This window comes from Drosophila tropicalis, unplaced genomic scaffold, assembly GCF_018151085.1.
Source record: "Drosophila tropicalis isolate 14030-0801.00 unplaced genomic scaffold, ASM1815108v1 contig_906, whole genome shotgun sequence".
NCBI lineage: Eukaryota > Metazoa > Arthropoda > Insecta > Diptera > Drosophilidae > Drosophila > Drosophila tropicalis.
The window spans coordinates 2,958-18,475 of NW_027173406.1; the positions used below are offsets into that span (position 1 = coordinate 2,958).

The 15,518-nt window shown below is 31.2% G+C and overlaps 3 non-coding genes across 3 annotated transcripts; all 3 read right to left on the reverse strand.

Annotated features, from left to right (window-relative positions):
* Positions 1-3,207: 3,207 nt before the first annotated feature.
* LOC137586155 (large subunit ribosomal RNA) lies at positions 3,208-7,151 on the reverse strand. The gene has a single exon (XR_011033715.1). It is a non-coding gene; the product is annotated as a large subunit ribosomal RNA (ribosomal RNA).
* Positions 7,152-7,486: 335 nt separating this feature from the next.
* LOC137586145 (5.8S ribosomal RNA) lies at positions 7,487-7,665 on the reverse strand. The gene has a single exon (XR_011033706.1). It is a non-coding gene; the product is annotated as a 5.8S ribosomal RNA (ribosomal RNA).
* Positions 7,666-8,271: 606 nt separating this feature from the next.
* On the reverse strand, positions 8,272-10,266 carry LOC137586151 (small subunit ribosomal RNA). Its single transcript, XR_011033711.1, has one exon. It is a non-coding gene; the product is annotated as a small subunit ribosomal RNA (ribosomal RNA).
* Positions 10,267-15,518: the final 5,252 nt, after the last annotated feature.

The window sequence follows — 15,518 nt, forward strand, 5'->3', positions numbered from 1 at the left end:
ACGTTATGATATTTTTCATATGATATGATATGAGATATTTATACGATATGCATATCCCATATGATATGGATGTTCCCATATGATAAATGGGCAAAATAAATATTTTCAATACTGAGTAAAATTTTTTTTTCATATAAATGGGATAATAAATAAATCCCATACGTTATGATATTTTTTCATATGATATGAGATGTTCATACGATATGCATATCCCATATGATATGGATGTTCCCATATGATAAATGGGCAAAATTTATATTTTTAATATTAAGTAAAATTTTTTTCATATAAATGGGATAATAAATAAATCCCATACGTTATGATATTTTTTCATATGATATGAGATATTTATACAAAATGCATATCCCATATGATATGGAAGTTCCCATATGATATTGAAATTTTTTTCATATAAATGAGATAATAAATAAATCCCATACGTTATGATATTTTTTCATATGATATGAGATATTTATACAAAATGCATATCCCATATGATATGGATGTTCCCATATGATATTGAAATTTTTTTCAAATAAATGGGATAATAAATAAATCCCATACGTTATGATATTTTTTCATATGATATGAGATGTTCATACGATATGCATTTCCCATATGATATGGATGTTCCCATATGATAAGTGGGCATAATTTATATTTTTAATATTGAGTAAAATTTTTTTTCATATAAATGGTATAATAAATAAATCCCATACGTTATGATATTTTTTCATATGATATGAGATATTTATACAAAATGCATATCCCATATGATATTGAAATTTTTTTTCATATAAATGGGATAATAAATAAATCCCATACGTTATGATATTTTTTCATATGATATGAGATATTTATACAAAATGCATATCCCATATGATATGGATGTTCCCATATGATATTGAAATTTTTTTTCATATAAATGGGATAATAAATAAACCCCATACGTTATGATATTTTTTCATATGATATGAGATATTTATACGATATGCATATCCCATATGATATGGATGTTCCCATATGATAAATGGGCAAAATAAATATTTTTAATATTGAGTAAAATTTTTTTTCATATAAATGGGATAATAAATAAATCCCATACGTTATGATATTTTTTTTCATATGATATGAGATATTTATACAGAAATGCATATCCCATAATGAAATGGGCGAAATTTATATTTTTCATATGATATTAAAATTTTTTTCATATAAATGGGATAATAAATAAATCCCATACGTTATGATATTTTTTCATATGATATGAGATATTTATACAAAATGCATATCCCATATGATATGGATGTTCCCATATGATATTGAAATTTTTTTCATATAAATGGGATAATAAATAAATCCCATACGTTATGATATTTTTTATATGATATGAGATATTTATACAAAAAGCATATCCCATAAAATATAAAAAATTCTTTTAAATAAAAAAAAAAAATTTTTTTTTTAAATAAAAAAAAAATTTTTATAAATGGGATAATAAATAAATCCCATACGTTATGATATTTTTTCATATGATATGAGATATTTATACAATGCATTCAAATGCATATCCCATATGATATTGAAATTTTTTTCATATAAATGGGATAATAAATAAATCCCATACGTTATGATATTTTTTTCATATGATATGAGATATTTATACAAAATGCATATCCCATATGATATGGAAGTTCCCATATGATATTGAAATTTTTTTCATATAAATGGTATAATAAATAAATCCCATACGTTATGATATTTTTTCATATGATATGAGATATTTATACAAAATGCATATCCCATATGATATTGAAATTTTTTTCATATAAATGGGATAATAAATAAATCCCATACGTTATGATATTTTTTCATATGATATGAGATATTTATACAAATTCTTGTTATTTAATGCATATCCCATATGATATGGATGTTCCCATATGATAAATGGGCAAAATTAATATTTTTAATAGTGAGTACAATTTTTTTTCATATAAATGGGATAATAAATAAATCCCATACGTTATGATTTTTTTTCATATGATATGAGATATTCATACAATATGCATATCCCATATATGGATGTTCCCACTTTTTTTCAATATAATGAGGAGATAATAAATACGGAAGAATTTGTAATCCACATTTTATTGCATCACTAAAAAGATTACGATTCATTTGGCTACATTATGACGATCACAGTTGAAACCGCCATTTTCGTTCTTTTTAAGTTATATACTTATAATAATTTTATTTTCCCTTTGTAATAGGGACAGTAGGAATCTCTTAAAATACATATGTTGCGTCACTAAAATGATGACGATTCATTTGGGTACATTATGACGATCACAGTTGAAACCGCCATTTTCGTTCTTTTAAGTTATATACTTATAATAATTTTATTTTCCCTTTTTAATAGGGACAGTAGGAATCTCTTAAAATACATATGTTGCGTCACTAAAATGATGACGATTCATTTGGGTACATTATGACGATCACAGTTGAAACCGCCATTTTCGTTCTTTTAAGTTATATACTTATAATAATTATATTTTCCCTTTGTAATAGGGACAGTAGGAATCTCTTAAAATACATATGTTGCGTCACTAAAATGATGACGATTCATTTGGGTACATTATGACGATCACAGTTGGAACCGCCGATTTCGTTCTTTTAAGTTATATACTTATAATAATTTTATTTTCCCTTTTTAATAGGGACAGTAGGAATCTCTTAAAATACATATGTTGCGTCACTAAAATGATGACGATTCATTTGGGTACATTATGACGATCACAGTTGGAACCGCCGTTTTCGTTCTTTTAAGTTATATACTTATAATAATTTTATTTTCCCTTTTTAATAGGGACAGTAGGAATCTCTTAAAATACATATGTTGCGTCACTAAAATGATGACGATTCATTTGGGTACATTATGACGATCACAGTTGGAACCGCCGTTTTCGTTCTTTTAAGTTATATACTTATAATAATTTTATTTTCCCTTTTTAATAGGGACAGTAGGAATCTCTTAAAATACATATGTTGCGTCACTAAAATGATGACGATTCATTTGGGTACATTATGACGATCACAGTTGGAACCGCCGTTTTCGTTCTTTTAAGTTATATACTTATAATAAATAATAATACTTATTATATGAAATACTCTCCATATAATAAAAATACATCGGCAATTTAAAAATCGAATCATCAAGCAAAGGATAAGCTTCAGTGGATCGCAGTATGGCAGCTGCTCAACCACTTACAACACCTTGCCTGTTACAAAAGTCGTTTACAATTGATTCTAGGCTTTGTCATTGTATTAAATAATGTTTTAATAAGTAACTAGCGCGGCATCAGGTGATCGAAGATCCTCCCAATTTACTATGTTACAAATAACATTGGCATCACATCCATTGTCGTTTATAAAATAAACTTTTAATGGTTTAGAAGCCATACAATGCAAATTGCCCCTTATTTATCATTGCAGTCCAGCACGGATACGACCTTAGAGGCGTTCAGGCATAATCCAACGGACGTAGCGTCATACCACTGTTCGCTCGAACAAGTATTGTGCCATTGGTCCGTACCTGCGGTTCCTCTCGTACTACGCAGGAATGCTGTCGCAACAACGTTTTGTCATTAGTAGGGTAAAACTAACCTGTCTCACGACGGTCTAAACCCAGCTCACGTTCCCTTGCATGGGTGAACAATCCAACGCTTGGTGAATTTTGCTTCACAATGATAGGAAGAGCCGACATCGAAGGATCAAAAAGCGACGTCGCTATGAACGCTTGGCCGCCACAAGCCAGTTATCCCTATGGTAACTTTTCTGACACCTCTTGTTAAAAACTCTTTAAACCAAAAGGATCGATAGGCCGAGCTTTTGCTGTCCCTGTGTGTACTGAACACCGAGATCAAGTCAGCATTTGCCCTTTTGCTCTATGTGTGGTTTCTGTCCGCACTGAGCTGGCCTTGGGACACCTCCGTTATTATTTGAGAGATGTACCGCCCCAGTCAAACTCCCTACCTGGCAATGTCCTTGAATTGGATCATACCTGAGTAATTGGAGTTATACCAAAAATTTCAAATTGAAAATACATAAATGCAATCTCTCATTAAAGAATTTGTTTGCGATTATATAACAAACTCGTGATACTTTGATCAAGAAGCTTGCATCAAAACCCAATACCATAAGATATAATAAATATATCCGTATAATGGCTAGGAAATGATACACGTTCCATTTAATCAAGTAAGTAAGGAAACAATAAGAGTAGTGGTATTTCATTGGCGATATCAAACACAAGGAATAATATCTCCCACTTATTCTACACCTCTTATGTCTCCTTACACTGCCAGATTAGAGTCAAGCTCAAAAGGGTCTTCTTTCCCCGCTAATTATTCCAAGCCCGTTCCCTTGGCTGTGGTTTCGCTAGATAGTAGATAGGGACAGTAGGAATCTCGTTAATCCATTCATGCGCGTCACTAATTAGATGACGAGGCATTTGGCTACCTTAAGAGAGTCATAGTTACTCCCGCCGTTGACCCGCGCTTACTTGAATTTCTTCACTTTGACATTCAGAGCACTGGGCAGAAATCACATTGTGTCAACACCCGCTAGGGCCATCACAATGCTTTGTTTTAATTAGACAGTCGGATTCCCCAAGTCCGTGCCAGTTCTGAATTGATTGTTAATTGATAATCGTTATAATTTAAAAGAACTAATTAAAATTAATTAGTATTCTTAAAAATTTTAGCAAGAAAGTTCCACAATTGGCTACGTAACTAACTATCCGGGGAACAAATAACTATCATAAATGATAGAAACTCTATTTACCCAGAACGAGCACATAAACCATGTTATTGTTTCCCAATCAAGCCCGACTATCTCAATCTTCAGAGCCAATCCTTATCCCGAAGTTACGGATCTAATTTGCCGACTTCCCTTACCTACATTATTCTATCGACTAGAGACTCTTCACCTTGGAGACCAGCTGCGGATATTGGTACGGCCTGTTGAGAAGTTTGCGTATCCCCACCATAAATTTTCAAGGTCCGAGGAGAAAATATCGACACAACAGTATATGTCATGCTCTTCTAGCCCATCTACCATATCTCTCTGCGAAAGACTTCCATGGTAGTACGGCTATAAAACAGAAAAGAAAACTCTTCCGATACCTCTCGACGGCTTCTTTATGGTCGTTCCTGTTGCCAGGATGAGCACGAGGCCCATATTTAATAACAAACGGATACTCAACAGGTTACGGAATTGGAACCGTATTCCCTTTCGTTCAAAATTATTCAAGTGTTTTACTTTAGATTAATTTATTTGACATATTTAAAACTTGAAAATTTTCGGCTTTCGCCTTGAACTTAGGACCGACTAACTCGTGATCAACCACTGTTCACACGAAACCCTTCTCCACTTCAGTCCTCCAAGGTCTCATTCGATTATTTGCTACTACCACCAAGATCTGTACCAATGGCGGCTCCATGCAGGCTTACGCCAAACACTTCTAAGCACACCATTGTACCTTCCTACTCACTAAAGTTTCAAAATTTATATTATAAATAATATAAATCATCTACTTTAGCGGTAATGTATAGGTATACAACTTAAGCGCCATCCATTTTAAGGGCTAGTTGCTTCGGCAGGTGAGTTGTTACACACTCCTTAGCGGATTTCGACTTCCATGATCACCGTCCTGCTGTTTTAAGCAACCAACGCCTTTCATGGTTTCTGTATGAGTTGTTAATTTGGGCACCGTAACATTACGTTTGGTTCATCCCACAGCGCCAGTTCTGCTTACCAAAAGTGGCCCACTGGGCACAATATATCATAACCTTAAACTTCATATCAAGAAAGTTAAGGTTCTTACCCATTTAAAGTTTGAGAATAGGTTAAGATCGTTTCGACCCTAAGGCCTCTAATCATTCGCTTTACCAGATAAGATTATTTTATATAACATTTAAATGCACCAGCTATCCTGAGGGAAACTTCGGAAGGAACCAGCTACTAGATGGTTCGATTGGTCTTTCGCCCCTATACTCAATTCTGACAATCGATTTGCACGTCAGAACTGTTTCGGTCTTCCATCAGGGTTTCCCCTGACTTCAACCTGATCAAGTATAGTTCACCATCTTTCGGGTCACAGCATATATGCTCAAGGTACGTTCCAGTTAGAGGTATAAATAATATAAATATCATTATACATAACTATATAGAACGCCCCGGGATTGTGTTAATTAACTATAAATAGTTAAAAAACTAATCCCATTATTAGTCAAGTTAATTATGCTATTAGGTTTATATCCCAATAACTTGCACATATGTTAGACTCCTTGGTCCGTGTTTCAAGACGGGTCCCGAAGGTATCCTGAATCTTTCGCATTGTTAATCATACAAGTGCATATAATAAACACAGAAAATCAATGATAATCATGCTATTATATAATTCCGAAAAATTAACGCACTGTATTCATATAAATCTATCAACACTTTATCAAATTAATGACATTTATTCTATGTTAAAATGCAAGCAAAATAATTTAAATAAACTATAAGTCATATTTTATGATAAATTTGGTTCATGTTAATAGATTACAATGTCCTTATATGGAAAAAATGCACACTATTATTATAATATTATTGAAATATTACAACTCTAATGATGAATTTTCCATAATGGATATTCAGGTTCATCGGGCTTAACCTCTAAGCAGTTTCACGTACTATTTAACTCTCTATTCAGAGTTCTTTTCAACTTTCCCTCACGGTACTTGTTTACTATCGGTCTCATGGTTATATTTAGTTTTAGATGGAGTTTACCACCCACTTAGTGCTGCACTATCAAGCAACACGACTCTTTGGAAACACCATCTAGTAATCATTAACGTTATACGGGCCTGGCACCCTCTATGGGTAAATGGCCTCATTTAAGAAGGACTTAAATCGTTAATTTCTCATACTAGAATATTGATGCTCCATACACTGCATCTCACATTTGCCATAAAGACAAAGTGACTTAGTGCTGAACTATTTTCTTTTCGCTCGCCGCTACTAAGAAAATCCTTGTTAGTTTCTTTTCCTCCCCTAATTAATATGCTTAAATTCAGGGGGTAGTCCCATATGAGTTGAGGTTGTATATACACACAAATATATTATTAAATATATTAAAACCATTGTAAATTTCTAATTTAAGTGAAGAATAATATTATGACAATTGTTTTTCATTTCATATCATTAATAAGAGGCAATTCTAGATTAAAATTTTATATTTTTTATGCTAAACATTCCTCAGTATCATTTGATTTGAAAAAGAAAATTATACATCTTCATTTTTCTCATACATATGAGAGCCAATGTGTTTCAATTATTATTAATATTATGAATATACATATATATATATATCCAATAATATACCATATGCTTTAATATTTCGTAAAATACTAAAACAACTTATTTAGCATAGTCTTACAACCCTCAACCATATGTAGTCCAAGCAGCACTCTAAAATTAATTAAAGTACCATAACAGCATGGACTGCGATATGCGTTCAAAATGTCGATGTTCATGTGTCCTGCAGTTCACACGATGACGCACAGTTTGCTGCGTTCTTCATCGACCCATGAGCCGAGTGATCCACCGCTTAGAGTGATTAATAAATTGTTTGTTTATTTCATTACGTCAATAATATTTTTATTGAAAGAAATTAAAAATACACCATTTTACTGGCATATATCAATTCCTTCAATAAAATCTTAACCCAAACGAATGCTGCGAAATGTCTTAGTTAACATAAATGATTGAATACTGGACTTGATAATTTATAAAAGATGATAAATTTTGTAAGCGATCAAATTATGTAAAACGTTAACCTTAAATGCAGGTACAACATTGTACATTTGGGATGTTGCTTTAACCATTGAATGCCCAAACCAATAATGGCCAATACAATACGCAACGCCTGTATATTATGGTACATATACACGCAAATAAATAAGATATACAAAAATCATTTTCAATCTCCGATCGGAATACATAATTTTTATTTATGGCTGGCAAAACACCATAATTTAAAGAGTTTTAGCATATTTTGCTACCGTCCGTCAATTGTTGTTTAATTTTATACTCTTTTTTTTTATCCTTGGGTAAATAGGATAGAATTTAGTTCTTATGCTCTCATCTTAAATTTCATTTTCATCTTATATATCTTATAATAATTTGGAATTTATTTATTTTAATAACGGTTGGAAAATACAATAATGATCCTTCCGCAGGTTCACCTACGGAAACCTTGTTACGACTTTTACTTCCTCTAAATAATCAAGTTCGGTCAACTTTTGCGAAACAACCGTAACACGCAAGGCGTCACAGTGATCACGTCCGGAGACCTCACTAAATAATTCAATCGGTAGTAGCGACGGGCGGTGTGCACAAAGGGCAGGGACGTAATCAATGCGAGTTAATGACTCACACTTACTAGGAATTCCAAGTTCATGTGAACAGTTTCAGTTCACAATCCCAAGCATGAAAGTGGTTCAGCGGTTTACCCGGACCTCTCGGTCTAGGAAATACACGTTGATACTTTCATTGTAGCGCGCGTGCAGCCCAGGACATCTAAGGGCATCACAGACCTGTTATTGCTCAATCTCATTATTGCTAGACGCAATTTGTCCATTTAAGAAGCTAGTGTCCTTATAATGGGACAAACCAACAGGTACGGCTCCACTTATATAAACACATTCAAACACAATAAACATTTTACTGCTACCATGAATGAAGGCAATATAAGCTTCAACACCATAATCCTGAAGATATCTATTTAATATATTTGAGTCTCGTTCGTTATCGGAATTAACCAGACAAATCACTCCACGAACTAAGAACGGCCATGCACCACCACCCATAGATTCGAGAAAGAGCTATCAATCTGTCTTACACACTTATGTTCGGACCTGGTAAGTTTTCCCGTGTTGAGTCAAATTAAGCCGCAGGCTCCACTCCTGGTGGTGCCCTTCCGTCAATTCCTTTAAGTTTCAGCTTTGCAACCATACTTCCCCCGGAGCCCAAAAGCTTTGGTTTCCCGGGAAGCGACTGAGAGAGCCATAAAAGTAGCTACACCCAATTGCTAGCTGGCATCGTTTATGGTTAGAACTAGGGCGGTATCTGATCGCCTTCGAACCTCTAACTTTCGTTCTTGATTAATGAAAACATCTTTGGCAAATGCTTTCGCTTAAGTTAGTCTTACGACGGTCCAAGAATTTCACCTCTCGCGTCGTAATACTAATGCCCCCAAACTGCTTCTATTAATCATTACCTCTTGATCTGAAAACCAATGAAAGCAGAACAGAGGTCTTATTTCATTATCCCATGCACAGAATATTCAGGCATTTGAAGCCTGCTTTAAGCACTCTAATTTGTTCAAAGTAATTGTACCGGCCCACAAAAACACTCGATGAAGAGCACTAATGTAGGTTTTTAAATAGGAGGAATATATAAAAAAGTACAAGTACTTAATTACATATAAGAACTCCACCGATAATACGCTTACATACATAAAGGTATAGTACTAACTACAAATGTATGTTGTACTACCCGTATGAAGCACAAGTTCAACTACGAACGTTTTAACCGCAACAACTTTAATATACGCTATTGGAGCTGGAATTACCGCGGCTGCTGGCACCAGACTTGCCCTCCAATTGGTCCTTGTTAAAGGATTTAAAGTGTACTCATTCCAATTACAGGGCCTCGGATATGAGTCCTGTATTGTTATTTTTCGTCACTACCTCCCCGAGCTGGGAGTGGGTAATTTACGCGCCTGCTGCCTTCCTTAGATGTGGTAGCCGTTTCTCAGGCTCCCTCTCCGGAACCGAACCCTGATTCCCCGTTACCCGTTGCAACCATGGTAGTCCTAGATACTACCATCAAAAGTTGATAGGGCAGACATTTGAAAGATCTGTCGTCGGTACAAGACCATACGATCTGCATGTTATCTAGAGTTCAACCAATATAACGATCAATTGATCGCTTGGTTTTAGTCTAATAAAAGCACACGTCCCAAAAGGTCCGTGTTTTAATTGCATGTATTAGCTCTAGAATTACCACAGTTATCCAAGTAACTGTTAACGATCTAAGGAACCATAACTGATATAATGAGCCTTTTGCGGTTTCACTTTTAATTCGTGTGTACTTAGACATGCATGGCTTAATCTTTGAGACAAGCATATAACTACTGGCAGGATCAACCAGAATAATGTTATTATTTAATGTGTTGTTAAAAACATGAATATATGAATTTAGACAAACGCATATTTTAAAATATTTAAAGATACTTGACAATATTATATATTTTTCAATAAAATAAAATATATTATTTGTGGTAACATTTTACGAATACGGCCAAAATTTAATAGCGTTCATTTTCGTTTTTCATTAATTGTATAAATTTTCAATAATAATGATCAAAAATATCTTTATTTTTACACTTACAAAATATATAATCACATTTGCTTTAATTTTGTTTATTTTCAAATAAAATAAACATTTGTATTTTGATATTAAATTTAAAATTTAAATAGAAATTGATATTTAATGTGTGATTTTATATATTAAGTAAAACCATCACTCAAATTTAATGTGACGAATGTTTTTTAATTATAAGGAAAAGTTAATTCAATAAAAATGACTTGATTTTAATAAAAAAAAATAATAATTTTGCTCTATATAAAAGATCAATTAGTTAATTTGCGAACATAACAAGATTTATGACGCAATTCTCATATTTACCTTTTTATATAAAAAGGTTAAAGATTATGAACAATTAAACTAAGAACTAATTTAATGCTCATAATCTTTATTTTGTATTAACGATAAATCCAAATATAACCAGTGAATAAACTTCAGCAGAGAGAACGCTCCTAAGACCGTTTCATCATACACCTTGGAATACCTTGGTAGGCTTTTTCATTATCTTTTTATTTGATATATTAAATTTGAAGTAGAGCATAACCTTCAATTAGTCTGAACAACCACTGTTCATCATGAGTAGGTTTTGTGACACGCTTTCTCGAAATCGCCCATTTATGTTTGAAGGTACCACTCAACAATAATTTTTCATATGTATTTTTATAAATACCATTAAACTTCATTATAATATATAAATAAATTGACATTGCCGATTATAAATGCATAAGACATATGTATTTGAGAACTGTACCGATATTACATATGACTGACCATGCTCGACATCACACCACCTAAGTAGGTTTTGTGCCACGCTTTCTCGAAATCGCCCATTTATGTTTGAAGGTACCACTCAACAATAATTTTTCATATGTATTTTTATAAATACCATTAAACTTCATTATAATATATAAATAAATTGACATTGCCGATTATAAATGCATAAGACATATGTATTTGAGAACTGTACCGATATTACATATGACTGACCATGCTCGACATCACACCACCTAAGTAGGTTTTGTGCCACGCTTTCTCGAAATCGCCCATTTATGTTTGAAGGTACCACTCAACAATAATTTTTCATATGTATTTTTATAAATACCATTAAACTTCATTATAATATATAAATAAACTGACATTGCCGATTATAAATGCATAAGACATATGTATTTGAGAACTGTACCGATATTACATATGACTGACCATGCTCGACATCACACCACCTAAGTAGGTTTTGTGCCACGCTTTCTCGAAATCGCCCATTTATGTTTGAAGGTACCACTCAACAATAATTTTTCATGTGTATTTTTATAAATACCATTAAACTTCATTATAATATATAAATAAATTGACATTGCCGATTATAAATGCATAAGACATATGTATTTGAGAACTGTACCGATATTACATATGACTGACCATGCTCGACATCACACCACCTAAGTAGGTTTTGTGCCACGCTTTCTCGAAATCGCCCATTTATGTTTGAAGGTACCACTCAACAATAATTTTTCATATGTATTTTTATAAATACCATTAAACTTCAATATAATATATAAATAAACTGACATTGCCGATTATAAATGCATAAGACATATGTATTTGAGAACTGTACCGATATTACATATGACTGACCATGCTCGACATCACACCACCTAAGTAGGTTTTGTGCCACGCTTTCTCGAAATCGCCCATTTATGTTTGAAGGTACCACTCAACAATAATTTTTCATATGTATTTTTATAAATACCATTAAACTTCATTATAATATATAAATAAATTGACATTGCCGATTATAAATGCATAAGACATATGTATTTGAGAACTGTACCGATATTACATATGACTGACCATGCTCGACATCACACCACCTAAGTAGGTTTTGTGCCACGCATTCTCGAAATCGCCCATTTATGTGTGAAGGTACCGCTCAATAATAAATTAACATTTTTTTTTTATAAATATGTTTTTATACGATATGCATATCCCATATGATATGGATGATCCCATATGATAAATGGGCAAAATTTATATTTTTAATATTGAGTAAAATTTTTTTTCATATAAATGGGATAATAAATAAGCCCCATACGTTATGATATTTTTTCATATGATATGAGATATTTATACGATATGCATATCCCATATGATATGGATGTTCCCATATGATAAATGGGCAAAATAAATATTTTCAATACTGAGTAAAATTTTTTTTCATATAAATGGGATAATAAATAAATCCCATACGTTATGATATTTTTTCATATGATATGAGATGTTCATACGATATGCATATCCCATATGATATGGATGTTCCCATATGATAAATGGGCAAAATTTATATTTTTAATATTAAGTAAAATTTTTTTTCATATAAATGGGATAATAAATAAATCCCATACGTTATGATATTTTTTCATATGATATGAGATATTTATACAAAATGCATATCCCATATGATATGGAAGTTCCCATATGATATTGAAATTTTTTTCATATAAATGAGATAATAAATAAATCCCATACGTTATGATATTTTTTCATATGATATGAGATATTTATACAAAATGCATATCCCATATGATATGGATGTTCCCATATAATATTGAAATTTTTTTCAAATAAATGGGATAATAAATAAATCCCATACGTTATGATATTTTTTCATATGATATGAGATGTTCATACGATATGCATTTCCCATATGATATGGATGTTCCCATATGATAAGTGGGCATAATTTATATTTTTAATATTGAGTAAAATTTTTTTTCATATAAATGGTATAATAAATAAATCCCATACGTTATGATATTTTTTCATATGATATGAGATATTTATACAAAATGCATTTCCCATATGATATTGAAATTTTTTTCATATAAATGGGATAATAAATAAATCCCATACGTTATGATATTTTTTCATATGATATGAGATATTTATACAAAATGCATATCCCATATGATATGGATGTTCCCATATGATATTGAAATTTTTTTCATATAAATGGGATAATAAATAAGCGCCATACGTTATGATATTTTTTTCATATGATATGAGATATTTATACGATATGCATATCCCATATGATATGGATGTTCCCATATGATAAATGGGCAAAATAAATATTTTCAATATTGAGTAAAATTTTTTTTCATATAAATGGGATAATAAATAAATCCCATACGTTATGATATTTTTTCATATGATATGAGATGTTCATACGATATGCATATCCCATATGATATGGATGTTCCCATATGATAAATGGGCAAAATTTATATTTTTAATATTAAGTAAAATTTTTTTTCATATAAATGGGATAATAAATAAATCCCATACGTTATGATATTTTTTCATATGATATGAGATATTTATACAAAATGCATATCCCATATGATATGGAAGTTCCCATATGATATTGAAATTTTTTTCATATAAATGAGATAATAAATAAAACCCATACGTTATGATATTTTTTCATATGATATGAGATATTTATACAAAATGCATATCCCATATGATATGGATGCTCCCATATGATATTGAAATTTTTTTCATATAAATGGGATAATAAATAAATCCCATACGTTATGATATTTTTTCATATGATATGAGATGTTCATACGATATGCATTTCCCATATGATATGGATGTTCCCATATGATAAATGGGCAAAATTTATATTTTTAATATTGAGTAAAATTTTTTTTCATATAAATGGTATAATAAATAAATCCCATACGTTATGATATTTTTTCATATGATATGAGATATTTATACAAAATGCATATCCCATATGATATTGAAATTTTTTTCATATAAATGGGATAATAAATAAATCCCATACGTTATGATATTTTTTCATATGATATGAGATATTTATACAAAATGCATATCCCATATGATATTGAAATTTTCTTCATATAAATGGGATAATAAATAAATCCCATACGTTATGATATTTTTTCATATGATATGAGATATTTATACAAAATGCATATCCCATATGATATGGAAGTTCCCATATGATATTGAAATTTTTTTCATATAAATGGTATAATAAATAAATCCCATACGTTATGATATTTTTTCATATGATATGAGATATTTATACAAAATGCATATCCCATATGATATTGAAATTTTTTTCATATAAATGGGATAATAAATAAATCCCATACGTTATGATATTTTTTCATATGATATGAGATATTTATACAAAATGCATATCCCATATGATATGGATGTTCCCATATGATAAATGGGCAAAATTAATATTTTTAATAGTGAGTACAATTTTTTTTCATATAAATGGGATAATAAATAAATCCCATACGTTATGATATTTTTTCATATGATATGAGATATTCATACAATATGCATATCCCATATATGGATGTTCCCACTTTTTTTCAATATAATGAGGAGATAATAAATACGGAAGAATTTGTAATCCACATTTTATTGCATCACTAAAAAGATTACGATTCATTTGGCTACATTATGACGATCACAGTTGAAACCGCCATTTTCGTTCTTTTAAGTTATATACTTATAATAATTTTATTTTCCCTTTGTAATAGGGACAGTAGGAATCTCTTAAAATACATATGTTGCGTCACTAAAATGATGACGATTCATTTGGGTACATTATGACGATCACAGTTGAAACCGCCATTTTCGTTCTTTTAAGTTATATACTTATAATAATTTTATTTTCCCTTTTTAATAGGGACAGTAGGAATCTCTTAAAATACATATGTTGCGTCACTAAAATGATGACGATTCATTTGGGTACATTATGACGATCACAGTTGAAACCGCCATTTTCGTTCTTTTAAGTTATATACTTATAATAATTATATTTTCCCTTTGTAATAGGGACAGTAGGAATCTCTTAAAATACATATGTTGCGTCACTAAAATGATGACGATTCATTTGGGTACATTATGACGATCACAGTTGGAACCGCCGATTTCGTTCTTTTAAGTTATATACTTATAATAATTTTATTTTCCCTTTTTAATAGGGA